The sequence below is a fragment of the Idiotropiscis lumnitzeri genome, chromosome 9 (genome assembly GCF_059441095.1).
Source record: "Idiotropiscis lumnitzeri isolate Australia: NSW breed Sydney's pygmy pipehorse chromosome 9, RoL_Ilum_1.0, whole genome shotgun sequence".
Taxonomy (NCBI): Eukaryota; Metazoa; Chordata; class Actinopteri; order Syngnathiformes; family Syngnathidae; genus Idiotropiscis; species Idiotropiscis lumnitzeri.
Window position 1 is genome coordinate 563,597 of NC_142399.1, and position 19,014 is coordinate 582,610.

Genomic DNA, 19,014 nt, shown 5'->3' on the forward strand with positions numbered 1-19,014 from the left:
CTTTTCACGCTCGGTCTGCTGCTTGAATTTGTTTCTTGTTGCCGTCATAACATCGAGGCTGTCAGTGGCCAAATTGTCATCTTACTCTCGGAGGACTTTGACAAGAAAGGAAAAGATAACCGACTTGTTCTCATCGACATCTGGGACAGAACACGCAAATTTCACGCTTTCACTCAATCTTTCAAAGTCACTTGACATGATCTCCACCGCAAGAAATAGAAAACGTCAAGATTCAGTTTTTGCACCAATAAAACAAAAACACACCCGCTTGTCCTCGTACTCGAGGTCGCGGATTCTGCTTCGGTTTGAAATGATTTGCATCAACAAAGTTATTTTTTTATCCAGCCACCAGAAAGTTGCTCACAGAAACACATCGCGAGGTCCCAATCTCACGGCATGGCTCTTGATTTTGTTCTCGAGAAATGACAAACGTGAGCACAAATGCTCCCACTCGCCTTTCACTCAGACTGCAAAGAAAAGTTTGCGTGTCCATTAGCACCGTTAGCTTAAAGTGGGCACGGACGTCATTTTGAATTCCCCCACAGCTAAGAAGGCTGCCGTACGACCGTTGAGTTATTTTAGCGGGTCATGTGATCGGCGTTCCTCCCCAAATTCAAATTGCTTTGCCCCGTGAGCGTCTTAGCAGAGAAAGGAAGCTCACTGCTCGTCCGTCACACTTCCAAATCCTGGGAGGCAATCAGCAAGGGAAACAAGCGTCCTTTGTTTGGCTTGAAACAAGATGACATTTGTTGTTGCACTCTAGGCTGTGATGTCACCGCGATGGGTCCTCATCTCCGTCACCTCTGAGCGGCGATCTCGGGAGATGCACGCCGACTCGAGGCTCCGCTTGGCCTCAGAAGCCACACCCGGACAAACTCGGACACGGACAAAAACGCAAGTGTGTGTATTTGGCACGCCTCACAAATAGAGATCCGTCCATCCATTGTTCGTTGAAGCCAGTGAAGTGGTGGGCGGGGCTAACGTCAGCGCCACGCCTTTACAAAACAATCGGCGACAAAAAATAGCAGAAGGGAAGAGAAAACAGACAGCTGCCAAAGTTGAACGAGGTTGTTGTTGTTGTGGCGGTTTTCATGGCTTTTGAAACGGAGAGAACAAAAGAGGGCTTAACGCAGCCAACTTTTTATGTCCCAAGCTGCAAATTTGTCACTCTTGGTCAAGTCAAGTCAAATTTACTTCCGTAGCTCTTACTCTCAAGAACGCCTCAAAGGGCTTCACATGCCCACAGTTCGTAAATATTCAGCAAACAAGCGACACAAACCAAAGTTAGAATAGCTTCATCCATCCATCTACCAAGCCGCTTCTCCTATTAATGATCAACCCTCAAACAACTTTTACTTTCACACAAATGGTGCAGCAACACTTACAAACACAGAATTCAACAAAACTCACAGACAGCAACACGATTATTACTGGCGATTAGTTGGGAGGCTTCTTTATCTTCATGACAATCGGAATCTCTTCCAGTAGACGTTATTGCCGCCCAGCATGCTGAAGCACAACGTGGTCCGACACTGAAGCCACACATCTCGAAATACCATCGAGCCAGTATAGTCTAAACGCCCACAAAAATTAAACAAAAAACAAAACGATGACTATACTTCTGCTAGAACGGGTCTCGGTTCACAATAATGGTCACGAGAGAGGCATGAGTTCCGATTTTGGGCCGCTCCCAGCGAAATGCTCCTGATGGCGTCGAGCCAAAGCAGCCCCTATCAATAGATGAGCGGCACGACACCTCAGTTAGCAACGCACGGCGGCCTCGCAACGTGGACAGACCTTTAGCCAAACAACACACACAACTTGCATTTTGCTTTCTAATGTGGGCCAGATGTCATTTTGGGGGAAACTCGGCAGTTGTGATGCTAAATAGGGAGGAAGCACGCTCACCTGCTCAAAATTCAAAGACATCGTGATCAAAGTGGAATTATTCTGCTAAGGCTGATGAATATGAATGTTGGGCTCAATGTGACTCTCTTACCCTTCTTAGTATTCAGTAGGGCCAATTCGACATGCGAAGAAGGTTTATTTGATATTTCCAGTTGACGTTATTTTCATCGTTGTTGTCTTTGATTTACATAACACGTCAAATCAAAAGTTACCTGAGCTGAACAATGCCGGCCGGGAAGGGATGAGGCCCATTTCGAAGAACTGTTCAGCGTTTCAAAATCAAAATGCTCTTTTTGTCCACAATTTTGTCACAATCATAAATTTATAGAAAAAAAACCACCAAAATTGCTGTGCTCAATTTAATAAAATTCATTAATGTGAGGGAAAAGAGAATTCATCTCTACCATGGGGGGGGGGGGGGGGGGGTTACATATTTTTGGCTTCAAAGGGATCCTATACATGAAAGGGTTGAAAACTGCAGCAACAGTAAGTTTTGTTTTTGTTTGTTGCCTCACCTCGTCGTTCATCGATGCTCCACAAATCCAAATGCTTATGCGCAACAGTTGAAAAATGAATACATACATTGTAAAGATCTATGTGTGCCCCCCCCCTCCCATAGATGTTCCTTTAACGGATGCAGAACGGTTTCTCAGAGTTGAAGTCGGGCAACGTCGGTGGCCGACTGGTTGTGCGATTTACTCGCGTCGGCTTGCGTGTGCAAAAAAAAAAACGAGCGAACATTTGCTGATCATGCAAACAGCGGTGGAATCTCTTTTAAGCAGGCGCACCCACGCGGATCATTTTGCGCTTTCTGCACGGACAAGATGAATTTAGCACGCATCTTGTGATTTATCAAACTTGAGATGAATTGTGGTGACTAATTTTGCGTCATTAAATAGCGTGTCTGAAAGGAGGACGCAAACTAGCAAGCAAAGTGCTGCCAGTGTAGCGCTGGCAAAATAAGAGGCAGCAGGGGGAACATTTGCGCTTGTACAAACATTTTGGCAGTGGCGGGCCGCACATTTCACACGTAGGCCTTGAGTGAAGTCCGTCTTGAATAAATCCCCCTCACAAAAGCATCATTGATGACACCACGGCTGGAGAAATAATAGACAGAAAGACACTTACGCACGAACGTGTAGGACGATCTCGCTCCTCTTGAAAGGTTCGTCTTGAAAACGGCCTCGCTAGTGTATCTGCAATTAAATCCACACCTTTCCTTCCTTTGGGCATTGTGGCTTTTAAAAAAAAGAAATAAGAATATATTTTCGATGTTCGAACGGTCGCCAGTTCCAACTTCCGGGTGTGTAGATTCCGCATAGCGCGGCAACCTCACGAGTGAGTATCCAATCATAACATTTCTGGGATAATGAAATCTAACTGACAACAGATGCTATCTGAATTCTGATTGGATAAAAACACTCACCTAAAAATAAAACACCAGGATATAATATGATATCAACGTGAAGAACATGATCAGTTTTTTTTAAAATTATTATTATTATTATTTTTATCTTAGGCCAGCAGATAAGGCCTTGACGGCTTTGAGTGCCCACCACTGCATTTTGGACATCTCAAAAAATACAAAAAACTGAAATGTGTTATATACTGTTGTCGTATACATTGTTATGCAGCGATGCAATTTTGTAGTTTGTACAAGATCTATGAGCTGACTTAAAGCCAGTCTCATGGAGTCATGCCACATCACGTCAAGACAAACGACATAAACGTGCTTTTCATTTCTATCCACTTAAGCTAATTGACAAAAGCAGTCGTTAGCAGCTGACCGAAATAATCGCAGCCAAATTATTGTAAGTGAAATAGTCAAGTCAACATTTAGCGGTCAGACTCAAGAATTTCTCAAATAATATTCAATCAAGAGTGAAACATAATAAATGTCTTCCTATCTTAGTGAGTGGTTGTTGGCTGTTGAACTAAAAAGCAGTTTTAAAATTCTAATAAAGTTCTTGAAAGTATTAGTTTGTTCTGTGATTGAAAGGAAAGGTCAGAAGTTCTGTAACGGTCCACTCCAACCGGGTCAGTGTTGCCGATGAATAATGACGGCCAAGAATCTTGACCTCTGTATGACAGTAGCAGCTGCATGTGACGGCTCCAAAAATACGACCTGAGTGTGTGTCGGAGCAAGTAGGCCAAAGGATTGTGGGACGCAAAACGTCACAAAAAATAAATAAATCTCATTTTGGTGGTTTGATCAAATATTGTTCACCTCACTGCTTATGTTACCGTTTCAGTTTGCCTTCTGTCTACAAATTCAATTGATGATTATTATTATTATCTGGAGTCGTATTTGTCGTACCTTCATCCTTCTCTATCCTCCAAATCATTCAGCTTTTCCCCCCGAAAATGAGCGTTTGTAGATCATTTCCATCTTCACAGTAAAAAGTGATGATTCCTTAGTGCTGCTTATAGCGACCTTTTCATTTTCCAAACGTTTGCTTCCAGTGAGCTGTCGTCTGAGTGGTGAACTGCTGATGACGAATTGAGGCACTTTTCCCATGATGCAATAGAAGAATGACACAAGTGTGCCTTGTTGCTTGTTATGATGCACGCGTTGTAACGCTCATAAAAAGCTGACATGATTCAGGAGACGACACGACCGCTTCATTTATTGTGAGTTCTTTGGTGTTGGCTCTTGAACGTGTGCGCGTGTTTACAGGCCCACACTATTAACATACGTAACGATGAGTCAGCACGGAAGAACGGCAGTTGAAAGCGGCGTCGGGATGTTTTAATGAGGTCATGCCACATTCTTGTTAACTCCGAACGCGACCTGTCGACCTCCAGGAGGAATCTTGCAAACTCCACTCACGCTTATTCGCAGCAAGGACCATGAGCAGCCCGATGAGATTTTGAGATTTGGAAACATTCTTCAAAGTTGTTGACAGCTTACCAGCGTAGCAGAAAACACTCGTGGTCAATGATTCACACGCTTTGCGAACATTTCAACATTTGACTGCATAGCGATTTGAGGTTGTTCCTTCCCGGTCGTGTCTCTATATCGCTAAGTTTAGTTTTCGTTTGGTATCGTACGAAAAAAAAAAAAGAAGAAAGAAGCAGACCAAACCCCAACGCATGCTCCTAGTCGAGGGAAGCCGTTTTAAGACAACCATGCTCGTCGGTGGGCTGAGCGCGCTCCGCTCACAGTTTCGGTCCAAAATTGTTGACAAAGTGAGAGGCACGTTTGAAGTTTCCAAACATGTTGTTGAAAAGTGTCGCTCGTTTATTCCCGTGGACCACTCGCGCTCTCATTGGCCGATCGCGTGACCGCTTTGCGTGACCGTGAGTATGTAACGCAGCTCTTTGAAACAACTTTCGGCAACACGGCTGACCATCGGGCTGTATTTTATTTTTGGGGGGATGAATATTTTGGAAAAACTCCCAAAGCACGGAAGCTGCGCAATATTCGCACTATTGGAGCCGCAACGAGCGGGGTGAGTGCACCTACGCAGATCTTCTTGACTCAACTACAGCAAAAGATTGTGTCAGCGAACACGGAAATTAGAGTGAATTGGGCATGAGAGAGGCGTAAAGAGGTACGCAAGGAAGGGGGGGGGGTGTTGGCGATTGAGGCAGCACCTGAGGCGCGCTCTCGCCATGCATCATTATTCGCTCGAGAGAGGCGCTTTGATGTTTGGGCTGGGCCACGAGCTCGTTCTCATTAAAAGAGGAAGAATGCAAGCTCAGATTTCCCAAAGAAGGAAACACTTTGAAGAGTCACCGATTGTCCGCCGATACCGGGCCGGCGGACAAGATCTCATGAAAATGTGTGCTTTCGTGCCACAACTTTTTTCTTGATGCGAATACTTTTCGGGCTCTTTGGTGGTACGAACGGACCGATTGTGGCCGAGACATGAAAGCCCACGTGGGGGAATTGGTGTGGACGGGTAGATACGGCAAACTTTTGCACGGCTGCGAAGGGACGACGTGAGCGTCTCCGAATATTTCATCGAATCCTGACGTGTTTTTTTTTTGTTTTAGTCACGATGAAACCCGATCGCACCCGAACGAGTCTGCCGAGCATGTTTTTGTCTCTCCTCGGATGGAGCGAGCCTTATTGCGGTGAGAGGCTCAAGCGGGCTGCTGCGGAGAGAGACGAGTGATGCCGTGAGACGGCGGCAACTCAAAGAGAGCGAGAATGCTCTCATTTGAACTTGGCGCCGGCGAAATGGCTCCCCGCTTGACGACACCTCAATTATTCATCAACACAAGAAGACTCGCCACTAAAAAGCCTGACACCATGTTCAACCCCCTCCCGCTCCGTCCATGCTGTTTCATTCACGCTACCCCCGTCGTGAACTGGACAGCGCCCTCCAGAAATACAAGCTCGCCTTTGTAAAGATGACAGGAAAAAATTGACAATGATGAGTCGCTTCACTATGCTGCGAAATTCTTAGATAAAAACAAGCAAAAAGTTGATTTATATTTGGATGGTGAAGGTGAAGTGTTTTAAATAAGAGAGAGAGAAATCAACCTGAGCACCAAATTTGTATTTCAGACGACAAAAGTGGCACTTTTGGACCGCACCTCAGCAACTCGACACCGCCTCAATTGCGGACGTGTCCGAAGATAATTTGGGCAAAGTTTGCACATCAAATTACGAGCAAAAAAGAAGCGCAATGGTGGAGATACACGGAATGGATCAGTCCTCCCAAACAAAGAGCGCGTGGCATAAACGTTTTGAGAGCTGGGCACTTGACCCTTTTTTGCCGGTCAGTCCCTCCGTTACCGTTAAGGACGTTAAGTTTAGCCGATTTGAATGGGAAATTAGCCGGCGTTGCGTTCACAGCACCTCGCCGCGTGTCAGCGACAATGACGGTCGATTTACGGTTAATTGTGACGGCTAATATAAAACGCAGCGCAAAAGAGGCTTTGTGCCGACACTGCGCGTTTATTTTCCGAGCATTTCTTCCACAAATTGACAGGTTCGGTGGGGAAAAGGTTGAATCTCTGTGTTGCGCGACAATAAGTACTACAATTTTCCCGATGGAAACTGAGACTGGTCATCGATTTGCTTTGCTGCCGAATCGCGTCGCTCGTCGGCTCGGATGCGGACGGCCCGGCTGGATTTACGATGGGCTCCATCTATCAGTGACAGGCAGCGGGTGCCGTAGATCATGTCGAGAGGAAGATAAGGACTCGCCAATGACACTCAGGTGTGGCGGCGCTTGGAGATAAGGCAGCGCCGCAGCATCCGAGTCAAGAAAGAAAAGAAAAAAAAGAACTGAAAAGCTCGCAAGTGTTACTCACAAACACTTGCTGCGAACGTGGGCGTCGCCCTCCCGGCTGGATGTCAGGAAGGCCGGGGAACACTTATGTCTGACGTTTGACAAAATCCTCCCCCAAACATCAACGGGCCGGTCGCTTAGCAACCAGGCAAGGGGGGCCGGTCGAGTGTTGATTTTACATTATTTGCGACGCAAAAACATTGAATATGATCTCGTCTCATAAAACGACGGCTTGCCCCTCAACAGTTCACTCGTCTCCAAAGTAACACATCATTAAAGGTCATCTCCGCTCCACCTTTTACGCAGCGGATCATCTTTGATCTGCCATCGGCGCACGCAGAATGCGCAGTGGGAAAAAGAAAAAAAAAAACTGCACGTTCCCGTCACTTTCTTGTCACCCTTGAACAAAACAAGCAACAAAATGATTGTACGGATGATTTGTCGTTGACTTCCGAACCCAACTGGACTCTCTTGCTTGATGGAAGGTTGACTCTCACGTTCGCACCAGATCCACAGTTCACATCACAGAATTGGCTCTGGTCCAGTATTACGAAACAGAGACGATAGAAAAGATCAAGAAATTGAGGTCATCATCATGTGACGTGAAGTTCCCGGAAATGTTTACGAGGAGTGTCGGCATCGTTCTGGAAATTGCGCCACGCCAAATGTCCCGTTCGCTTCCTTCTTTCCAGACTCGTTCAGCTGCGATCTCGCGGCCTTCCTGGATAGAAAAACAGTTTGCATCATGGCGGGAAAGTGCCGCCAGCACCCTCCAGCCTCGCCGCCGCATTCCCCAACCGCAAAAAACGACGTGATCTTCTCGCTACAAAATGTCACCGGCGCATGCAAATTGCGTGTTTGGTGCCTCGGAGAGATCAAAATGTTTCGAGTTGTTCTCAAAGCGCTTTGATGTCTGGCTTCCGTTTGCAGCGCTGAAGGAGTTCATGCAGAGTTTCTCAAGTTTGTTTTTCGTGTGTCGAATCATATGTGATGGTTTGGCAAAGAAAAAAAACAACATCTCTCCGAGCCATGCGTCATCGCTTTAGAAGCAGAACGCAGCCGTGCCAGGCAAGCAAAGTATTTGGCTGCAGGCAGTCAAGGCAAGAAAGTTGGGTTTTTTTTTTTTTTTGCTCGGTGAAATGAGCAAATTCAAAAGACGTTGCATTCGTTATTCCCCCTTTTTCTCCAGACTGATATTGTGATTCTGGCCAGAGGTGCTCACACGCCAGCAGGAGGCATAACGGGAGTTCTGTGTGCTGACAAAAAGAAGAAAGTGTCATTTTATCTCGGATGAGAACAATTAGGCGATGCATCTAAAATAGCCTCCCCGTATTTGTGAATAGAAAAAAACCAAAAAAGAGGTCGAAGCCAGGTGTCGTTTTGCATATGCCGACGGGACGGCGTCGGACGGCCCGCCGGGACGGGAGGAGGTGACGTACGAGTCCGGACGGCCTTGCTCGGACGGCGCCCCTCGCCACCCGGACCCTGAAAAGCCCACAAAAGTGGATGGACGATTTTCCGCCAACAAGAAGTTGGTGTTGGGTTGACGACTTTGAAACTGCGCCGTAAGAAACGCAACTGAAGTGTCGGTTTGTGTACGGGAGAGCAGGTGAGCTTTTTTTTTTTTTTTCTGCCCGAAAACAACAATTGTGTTTTTTTGCTTGTTGACTGAAATCCCGATGCGATTAGACATGTTTTGAAGGCCACAATCAGCTGACTTTGCCGCTGCAGCCACAATACAAATAAAATACGACGCCACCGATGCACCAAATTCCGCCCCCAAAAAGTGGTTTCCATGGTGACATTTTGCACTCGCAGCAACATCGATGCAAGTCTTTGCTCTCGTGTAGAAGTGGGAAAAAAAAAAGTGTGGTGCGTTTTGGCAAGCGTGAAGAGAAGAGGAGTTGACTGTGAAAAGTGGCATGTTGACGCTTTCATGCGGCTGTCACGCCGTCCGCAAGGTGCCCCGGAGGGGTGTCACAAAGCATTCTTCTCACTTAGCTCACTTAGCAGAGCATGTCCCCGTCCCCGTCCCCGTCCGCCGTCAGACGGCAGACGGCTTTCCCCTCCTGCTATTATCGTCGCATGCAAGAGTTCTTCTCGTCGGCCTCGTTCAAGCCACCGTCTCGGCCCTCCCAAAGTCAGCCGGGCTTCGGTCCTGTAAGGAGACAAATTACATTGACTAAACATCCTGAATGAGGTTGCAATAAAAAAAAAAAAAAGCTCATCCGGAAAAGAAAAAAGAAGTCGGAGTGATGCTCAGCCACCCACATCCCATTTTCAGATTTGTGCCATGAAAAAAGTGTGGAATGTTCAGTTCTTTGAAATGCGGCCTGCTTGTCTCAGCAGCCACAGAAAAGCCAAAGTCCTTCTCGCGAGGCCTAAACCGGCCGCGATGTTTGGTTGGAGCCCACGTGACCTTTTTTGAAGAACGACATTGGTCATGTTGCGCTTTCCTCACCCGTGTGTCGCGTCCGGCCATCTTGGAACCGTCACCACGACGGCTGAGAAGGCCCCACGTGGCGACCGGACTTGAAATGTTTAGTACGCAGGCCGCCTTCTCGATCATGTTTGGTGAACTCCACTCCGACCAAATGCGTGTTGTGGAGCTTTGTTGATTTCTGCAGCTTCCCCAAACAATCCGTTGGCTTTTGGGATGGTTGACGACACATTCAATTGTTTGACGCAATTTTAGCACTCGAGTGGGTTCTTCTCGTGTTTGTCCGAAAAAAAAAACCCGCCGGGGTTGTCCGTTGCAATGCAAGCACACGTAAGACAATCCGGACAACTATTTTTGTCCATTTGAGGTGTGGCAGTTGACAGCTGCTCATTGCATGAGCCAAACTTAATTGGCGGCGGAATTAGCCTGAGCGCCTGACACCCCAAATGACGTTGTTGTCATTTCCAACAGCAGCGAGCATGAATTATTCTGCGTTTGTGGAGCTCAGTGCGCCAGACACGCACGCTGAATACTGATACATTCCAGTCTCCATGGTAACAGGCGGCATTGGACTCACGCCTCCTCCGATCCACCGGCACTAAAGTGGGCTGTTTCCATGGAAACCGGGGAATTGCCTTTGACGATGGCGCTCGTGAATTTCCACCCGCCGATAAAGCCGCTTTCTCCGAGTCTCCGAGAAGGAGGACGGGTGGGCGGACTCGGCATTGGGGAAATTGAAGAAGGAGAAAGCCCGAGCAAATGACATTTGCGTCACGTACGCTTGGAGCCGTTCGCCCGGCAGCAGAGCGGCAAAGCTTTGCGCCGGCTGAGGCCGACGAAACTCGGCTCGGGGCCACATCGGGGCAGGCGAGATGCATACGCCTCACGTTGCTTCACGTGTCATCCAATGTTTGAGCATTTAAAAGCAAAAAGACTGACAAATCATTTATCTTGCTTTTCATTTTTGGTGCGTCTAATATGAAATAAAAAAGAAACATTTGATAGATATATATATATAACATTTTAGAATAATTATCATCTAAAACGATTATCTATAAAAAGCAAATTCTTTTTCAATCCCGTATTGCTTGTGACTGCACTAAAACATTTTCTTTTTGCCCGATGCGGGTCGCCAACAGTTGGTGGTGAGAGGTGACCGTTATTCACCGCAATTGTGTAACATCCTGAAATAACCAGGCAATGCCAACTGAAACTGACCCCGAATAGAAACGGCAGAAAATACCATTTGGTCGGTGTCAGCGGACGACTCGACGCTTTCAAGCCGAATGTCGATCTGCTGCTCGTGGGCCGGTGCTGCCAGCGTGATGTCACTTTGCGGAGACCATGACTTTAACAAACGTCCAACATATACATCTAGATGTGAACAAGCTCTAGGGAGCTGCGTGTGTGCGAGTTCCCATGCATGTTAATTAATGTCATTCCTTATTCGCCACTGCATGAAAGGCCCTCGAGCATCAGATCTTCCTCCGGTGTTTCCACCTGAACTTCCCTTTTGGTGACTTTGAAGTGAAAGTGCATTTTTGGCTTTGGCTGGCGAAGACATCCGAAAATCGTGTCAAGTGTGTCATTTCGCCTTTCAAAAGAAACGCAAGCCAACATTTGCCGTTTGCACACTCCACAATCAAATAGCCACGTGAACTTCTTTCTTTGATGCCAAATAAGCGCACGGGAACTCTTTGTGGTCATCAAGTCGGATCAAATGTTGAGGATGATTAAAACAAGAAAACAGTTCCCACGCACGTCGATTCCGCCTGGAAGACGGATGACATGATAAATGTTACGAGCTCGTCAATTTCACGAAACGTGCAAAGGTCCGATTGCGATTTTTCCTCTTTGTTTTCAAGCGTCAGATGCAAAATCTTTTGCCGGCTTCCGAGCAACGCGGACACCTTCGAGGACGTGAGCCAGCCGCTCGTGTTTGTCAGAAGCGTGACGTGGTTTTTTTAGTCGTCGTCTTTTCAACCGTTCATTTTGACTCGTGATGATGTCGCCTCGCTCTTGTTTGGCTTTTATAGATTTTATTGATACGCAAGCGTCAGAAAAGGGTCCGGACTTCTGAAATTTGAAAGAAGCAAATGGTTGGTACGTCATATATTCTCTGGCCTTCTGATGAAAAGCAGAACTGGAGTTGCGAGCAAAATCCCGAATGTCGTCTAATATGAGAGAGCCGTGCACGCGAGCGGCAACTGTTCATAAATGACACGACGGTGGCTTCCTCCTTTCTGCCGCGTAATCGTCGGGCAGCTTTTCTCATCGCCGATATTGATCGGCCGACGTGCGACAGCGCAGAATGTTGGCCTATTTCCCGGCCGACGATGACTCACCCGGCACGGAGGAAAAATCTTTTATTGTCGGAGGATTGCGCTCGGCTCACTTGGGATGATTTATTTATAAAGCTGCGGGCCTTCGCGGTGAAATCCTCCCGACGCGCACTCTCATGAATTAAAAGCCAGTTGCATCACACGGGCGGGCACACCCGACAGGATTTCGTGCGGACGGATGGAAAAGCGTGGCGTGCCTTGAGCCTTCGTCTGGGCTTTTGTGATGGCGTTGAGCGTATCGCCGACGGCAACGGAAGGCGGCCACGTGACATGAGGCAAAGCAGATGCGCTTCTGTCGCCAACGCACACGAGGACGTCGCGAGTGTGTCGCACACAAAGAGGATGTCGCAGCTCAATCAAAGAACGCAAGGTCACTTCCTGTGCGAAGCCAAACCTCAAAATATTCCACACTCGTGACGGCGTTGCTGCATGACACAAGCGGGCCAAATTCAGAAGATTCATATTTTGGGAGGTGATGCAATTGAGCCCAGCTTGTGTGCAAAACTGCAGAGATGGATTAGGTGAGGTGAGAAATAAAAGATAAAGATAAAGATAAAGAAAAAGCATGGCTGTGCCCCCGCCATAACCAGCAGGAGGTTTTGTTTTTTTTTTTTTGCTTTTCATGCTGGTCTTGTTGCTGCTGCCTCCGCTTGCAGCAGACGACGGCAGCAACAAAAGCACGGCGGAAATTGTGGGAATTCCAACAATCACCGCGAGAACAACGTGATGGCGTTGCCGCGTCAAGTCCGGCACAAAACCACGGTGAGCGCCTCTGCTTTTTTTTTTCTCATGATGCTTTCTGAACGCCATCTTGGAAGCAGCTCACATTTGTCTGATGCTGAATTTCTGACAACACGCGGAGCCCGCCAAACATCCAATCGGTGCTTTCAAATACGCTTCATCCATCGAAATTCGGGATCCAAATCGTACACGTTTGGATTTCAGATCTTGCTAACGGGCTGTCATAAATGGCGGCATTTCGCCGCTTGCCACCTCCAACCTCGGCGTTGAGGCAATCATGTGGACTTTTGCGCCACTCCTCCTGTCGGATATTCAAATCACGGCCCTTCCGCTGCGAGCGGGAATGAATTTGAATAATGTATTGCAACGGGGGCGAGGGCGCGAGGCCTCCGAGGTCGTGAATTGTGCAGCGACATCAGCTGCGCTCGCCGGAACAGGAGGCGGCGCGGGCTTGTTTGGAAAATGCCCTTGGAAAAATGAGTCTAATCCCCCGCCAAAGCGTAAACCGCGAGCTGCGGCGTAATGAGAGTAATGAGCGAGATGGAGAAGCGGGGCCGGCGCATCCATTTATTGGCCGGCCCGTTTGTCTGACACGGCGCCGGAGTCCATTTGGTTTGATCGGCGGCAATAAGCTGAACCCGCAGCCGGTAAATGTTGTGGGCGCCGTGCGCGTGATAGAAGCCCGTCCTGTGATTGCCAGCGTGTGGCCCGAAAGCTTCCACGGGTCAAAGTTCGGAGCGCTATCACGTTTCCATGAGCGGACGTGTCGCTTGTTACGATGAGGCGCTTCCGCCGCTCACGCAAAGACGTTCGCCAGGCTCAAAGGCACCTCAAGGGGGTTTCGGGAAGCTTATCCTGCGGAGGGTCACGGCGGGGACGACGGCTGATAGCAGGTGAAAGGCGGCCCCGCTCGCCGCTCAGTCACCGGGCCGTTGCGTGAAGCGCATTCAGCAAAAATCCATCGCACGTGTACGTGTTCATCGCTACGTTGCGACAATGACTTGGATTAAAAAGGGAAGGAGGAACGTTTTGGCGACATCGGCAAAAGCAACACGGGGAACTAAATAACAAGAAAAGGAACACCTGCACACGACACAAAGACTGTTTGGTTAACGCCGGGCTTGCCTAAACCAACACAGGTGGAAACAAAAGCAGAAGGAAACACACCAAACATGAAAAACATGAAAGTCAAAATCCAAAATCAACAAAGCGGATCGTGACAAAAAAATGGAATCCACACAAATACTTTCCTGCCTTTTTAATTATGCGTGCCAAAGACGCCAAATTTCAGATTCAGATATACTTTATTGTCATTCTTGTACACATGTATACAGAACAAATTTAACGGCATGCTTGCTTATTTTGATGGCATCGAATGTTGAAATAAAAAAGTTCCTTTTCGTGACGCATGAGCAGCAAATCAGATATAAAAATTGATAGGAATGTCGGCGAGAAGCGTGCCTTTCTTTGTTCCTGTGGAAGCCCACCGCATCAAGTCGGCGTGACGGAGCCTTCAATGCAATGAGTCAGCACTTTAGCCTCCATTTCATTTGGCTGGAATGCCGCACCAACACACACACACACACGTCCTCCCTGCCCCCCCCCTTCTGTCTCCTCATACCTCCACTCCTTTCCTCTCTCTGCAGCAGACTTAACTTAACCCCTTCCTGCCTCTTGGAGATGAAATCCAAAGCTGAGCTGTGTTTGAAATCCATGCAAGTCTCGCCCCCCCCACCCCCTCCGCATTGCAGAAGATGAGTCCAATTTGAAAGCCTCCACCCGTCACTGTTGTTGTGCAGCCGCGTTAAGAGTGGAAGTGGGGGGAGGGGCCAAGGGGGGGCCGGAGAGGGAATGTAGGCCACACATTCCTTCGCAAGGAGCTGTCGGAGCGCACGCAAACACGAGCGCACGAGTGGCGGCAGCATTTCTGCCGCGGCACCGCGGAGGCCAGACTCGGACGAAGCCTCAGAGGCCGCGGCGATGAACCGCTCGCACTCTCCGGCTCGCGATTGTTCTTTGTTCTCGGAATGCTGATGAATCTTTCCGCGCCAGATGCTGCGTCAGGCCTGAATTCGGGCCAGCTCGTGTCAAGTTTTACATCTTGGAGTCTCGCGTGTGCTATAACGCATTCAAAGTGTAATTACGCTTTCGAGCCGCCAGTGTTGCGTTAATTATTGGACTGACGCGTCCGCCATTTCCTGGGAATGATGCATGACATTCTCCAGACGTCCTCTCCCCGGTCTCCCTTTCTTCTTGCTCCTCCCTCAACACAACTTGGTGCTTTTGTGTCTCATGCAGCTGCAATACAATGACAGTGTTTGAGTGCAAGAGTCCAGACAGGAGTTTGGTTGAAATAAGCACCCCCAGGGCCATGTAATAAGCCAGCGACCCATGCGGGGGCCCACTCCATAACACATTCCTCCTCATGCGACCTTCCAAACGCTCGGCCAAGCAGCCGGCCAGCCAAACCACCGCTGGAAAAATACAGAGCATGGAACTGTGATTCAAAGCCCTGATCTAGAATTTCACCTCCTCCCCTTCCCTCCATCCAACAGCTGGTTTCCTGGAAGCAGACTTGTGTGGTGGGAGTTCGGTCGGTCGGGGAGGGGGTGGGGGTGGGGGGGCGGTTCAGGAGGCCTACGGCTCGGCTCCTTCAAAGGTCTCTCTGTTCCCATCTGCGGCTCGGCACCGCGCTCTTGCAACATCCTCATGAGAGGAAAACATGTATTGTGGAAAAAAAACAAAACAAAATCGGCGCTGGAGCAAATGCGGGTCAGCTCCGAATGTCTTTAGGTTGGCTTTGTTTAAAGGTCTCGTGTTTGGAGGGGATGTGAGAGAGAAAACAAATGTTGACCTCATTCTTGGTCATCTGATGATCAACACAAATACACCACATTCACCGATAAAATGGGACAAAACAATCACTGTTCATGTGGACCGGTAAAAAAATAAAGAAAGAAAATGCTCGCCAGGCGAATCAACTCTTTGCTTGACCGGATCTTCTTGAAAGTGAGACTTTGAATGTCGTCAACGTGAGGGGAAGGTTTCATGCTAATTGAAGCCGAGAAGAGTCACGTTGAGGTGGAGGTTGACGAGGACCCGAACGCAGGGAAGCGACGATTGGGTCACTTAAATGGCGTTTCATTGAAAAATAAAAAGGCAAGCAAGGCACTGGGAGCACCAAAAGTTTTAAAAAAAGCAAAATAACAAGGACTAGATAAGAACTAAATACTATGACTGTGACTGAGAAATTTGAAAAACTGGAAGAAGCGGACGAGCGACAATTAATAGGAGACAGGACACCTCGACATGAATAGCAAGTGAGCGGAACAGCGACAGCGACAACAAGAAGGGAAAGCAAGCAGGGAACGAAATACAAAGACAGTAACGAGACAACGAGGAACACCTGCACAAGACACAAAGGCTTGGAGGGAGCCGATTGGTTCACTGAGACGACAAGCGCGGGTGAACACAAACAAGGAAAAACAACAGGAGAGGATTTAGACCTTTGGCTCTTTGTTACATTTGGACCTCATAGAAATATCCAGGACCTTTCTTCATATAAAAGATCTTGAGCCACCTGGATTCTTGAGAAATTCAATCAAAAAATGTTTATCTTTGGGTTCAGACATTTCAATGTTGTCGTTTCAGGTTTTTCAAAAAGTGGATGATATTCGAATCAGATGCATATGGAAATCGCTTTTACAGCTCCAGCTGCTGTGAAATGCGCTCTAGAAATAAAGTTGGATTGTAAAACACCACCGTTTTGAAATGATTTAGTTGTCAACCGAACGAGATTGTCGCCGGCGTAAAACAACTTCGAAGACCACTTTTTGAGAGCAAGTCGACAAAGTCGTACGTCTCGGCGGCCTTTCCTGTCTGCACAATGACCCCCCGAGTAAAAAAGAAAAGGAGCGGGATGCGCCCCCCGCCGTTGCGCTTCCGACGGTGGAAAAGTTAGCTCGCCCCTTTGTGATATCATTTCTTTCGGTCGTCGACATTTAGAAGTGAATGTGACTTGGCAGTAATACACACGTTGAATTTGGATGGCGGAGGAGCATGTGTGCGAGATGGAATAACCTCCCACGCCAGGACCGGGGGATTAACTTTCCACTTTTTCCACAGCGCCAGCAGCAAAGCGGGACTGCAAATGTGTGACAAAAATCACACACAAGCCTCCGGCTTTAGTTTTTCTGATGAGTTCATCATTTGATCCACTCTTCTCCACCACTTTAACATTTGGAGAGAAGCAAACACGCCACGAGTAATAAACTTGAAATACAAATTCGCGCTCAGAACTCGCAACACTCCGACCTCGGGTCATCTTGACCCACGGAAAGGAATAGAAATGCAATGAATACCTGACAGCCTCTCTCTCTCTCTCAAAAGAATCATTTCCAGCCGTCTTTGTTTTCTGTTTCATTTGTCAGTCAACTTCAACGAGGAGCAGTTTTTTTGAAAGGTTGCTCACTTCCTACCGAACGGCTGCTTTTCGTGAATCAAGCTGACTTTGCCATACCGGCGCTTGTATCTCAAATTTTGTTTGCCACGTGAGGTTCATCCAGCGAAAATGAGCAAGTCTTTGATACGTGCACTCCGTCCCCGCACTTGCGTCTTTGCAACTGAACTATGACGCGATGCGGCGCTAAATGATTTGTTTTTACCGCCGCAAGCTAAGCTGAGCTCGGACGTTTTATGGCGCCGTTCTACCTGCCCGTCCCGCTTTGTGAACTCCGCCGTATTGGCGAGCTACGGCTCCCATTTCCGAGAGCACCGAGTGGTTTTCGCAGAGTGTCGTTCAAACCCCGGGGCAGAGATTTGAAGTGGGTGAGCGGTCCCGCAGACGAGATTGAAAAGCTCCAGCCGGGGAAGGGGAGAGCTATTCCTTTGAAGAGAGCGGCTGAGATATTAAATAATTGAGTTGTTGGAGATGAAAGTTTCATCAGCCTGCCACTCGGGGGCCGCTGAAGAAGAGTGACTCATTTCCTGCGAGCGGCTGAGCCGGAGAAACCCGATATCTGCGGCCGACTCCGACAGGAAGTTCATCCGGGGCGCACGTTCCGTCTCTGACTCGCAGAGAGCGTGACGCCATTTTTGCTGTCCGAGTTTTCAGGAATCCAATCGACCGTGCGCTCCGGCAACAAAGAAGCACCCCCCCCCCTCCAAATAAACACACACGGGAGTTGCTGCCGACAGCTTAACGATCACGTGGAAAGACGTTCATTTGCTGATGCAAGCCGAGATCTTTTTTTTTTTGTCGGGCGAGTTTGAGTTTCACTCCCAATTTGCGGCGGGAGGTGGCCCGGGGGGGTGAAAGCGGCGTTATTTTAGTCTGGACTACGCCTCTCAACTGACATTGAAAGCTCATTTTCAAACACCTTGGGAACGACACCGTCAAAGTCATCAAGTAATTGATATGTATGAGGGCATATCAACACCAGCGAGTCGTCTTTGAGGACAAACAACAGACTTGGCGCCCGCGTTTGCCAGATGTGCTCCGCCATGACTCAAATCCCTGCGGTGATGGTGAAGAAAAAAAAAAAGAAAAAAAAATTAGCAGGCCATCTATCTGCAGGCTGGAGATTTGTCGTCTGGAATCTTTGACCTCGCAAAGTAGTCAAGACCAATCAGACGCGACGTGGATGCGGACCGGCTGAGGCCCGAACGGATTCGGTGGATTTGAAATCGGAGACGTCATCGTCCACGTGACAACGCAAAGCACAAAACGAACTCGAGGATTTTGCCATTCAACTAACACAAACGTCAAAATGTCATTTTTATTTTTCGATCGACTCTATGTGGCGGTCGAAGAAGTGGCGATGAAAAGGAAGAGAAAACGGTCGGCCGGCTGCTTTCGTCCTTTGGCCATCGCCATGGTTACTTGCGTCCGTGTCGAGTCAAAACATTCGACGGCCGTTTTTACGACAATCCAGACGTCATCTTGCAACACTCCAAAGTCAGATTAACGTCCTCTGGCGAACAAAGATGAACGATAGCAGCGGGTGGAAATAGCGGTCGTTTGCTTTTGTTTCAAGTCGGCACCGTTTGGTGTCGGGAAACTCCGTGGAACGCTCGTGCCATACCAGGGCCACTAAAATGTTTGGACGTTTCCAAGTCTCGGCGCTGGCATTTGGCCGTTGTGGAGACCGTTGTCATGCGGGCCCGAAGCTTGCCGGGACAGCCAGCCGAGGCAGCGGTGAGATCCGTTTACGGACGACGACGTTTAAGAATGAGCCGTCGCCGCCGGGCTGAAATTTCCTCACGGCGCGCACACGCCTCAAATCTGCCGCTGGATCTTTTACGACTCGGTGCTGTCAACTGGGTCAGAATCCAAAAA

General features: G+C 48.3%; 1 long non-coding RNA gene across 1 annotated transcript in view; it reads right to left on the reverse strand.

Annotated features, from left to right (window-relative positions):
* Positions 1-6,365: 6,365 nt before the first annotated feature.
* Positions 6,366-19,014, reverse strand: part of LOC148329729 (uncharacterized) — a 35,762-nt gene continuing 23,113 nt past the window's right edge. Inside the window, exon 3 of the long non-coding RNA XR_015845071.1 lies at positions 6,366-9,312. This is a non-coding gene — a long non-coding RNA (uncharacterized LOC148329729). The remainder of the gene's footprint in view (positions 9,313-19,014) is intronic.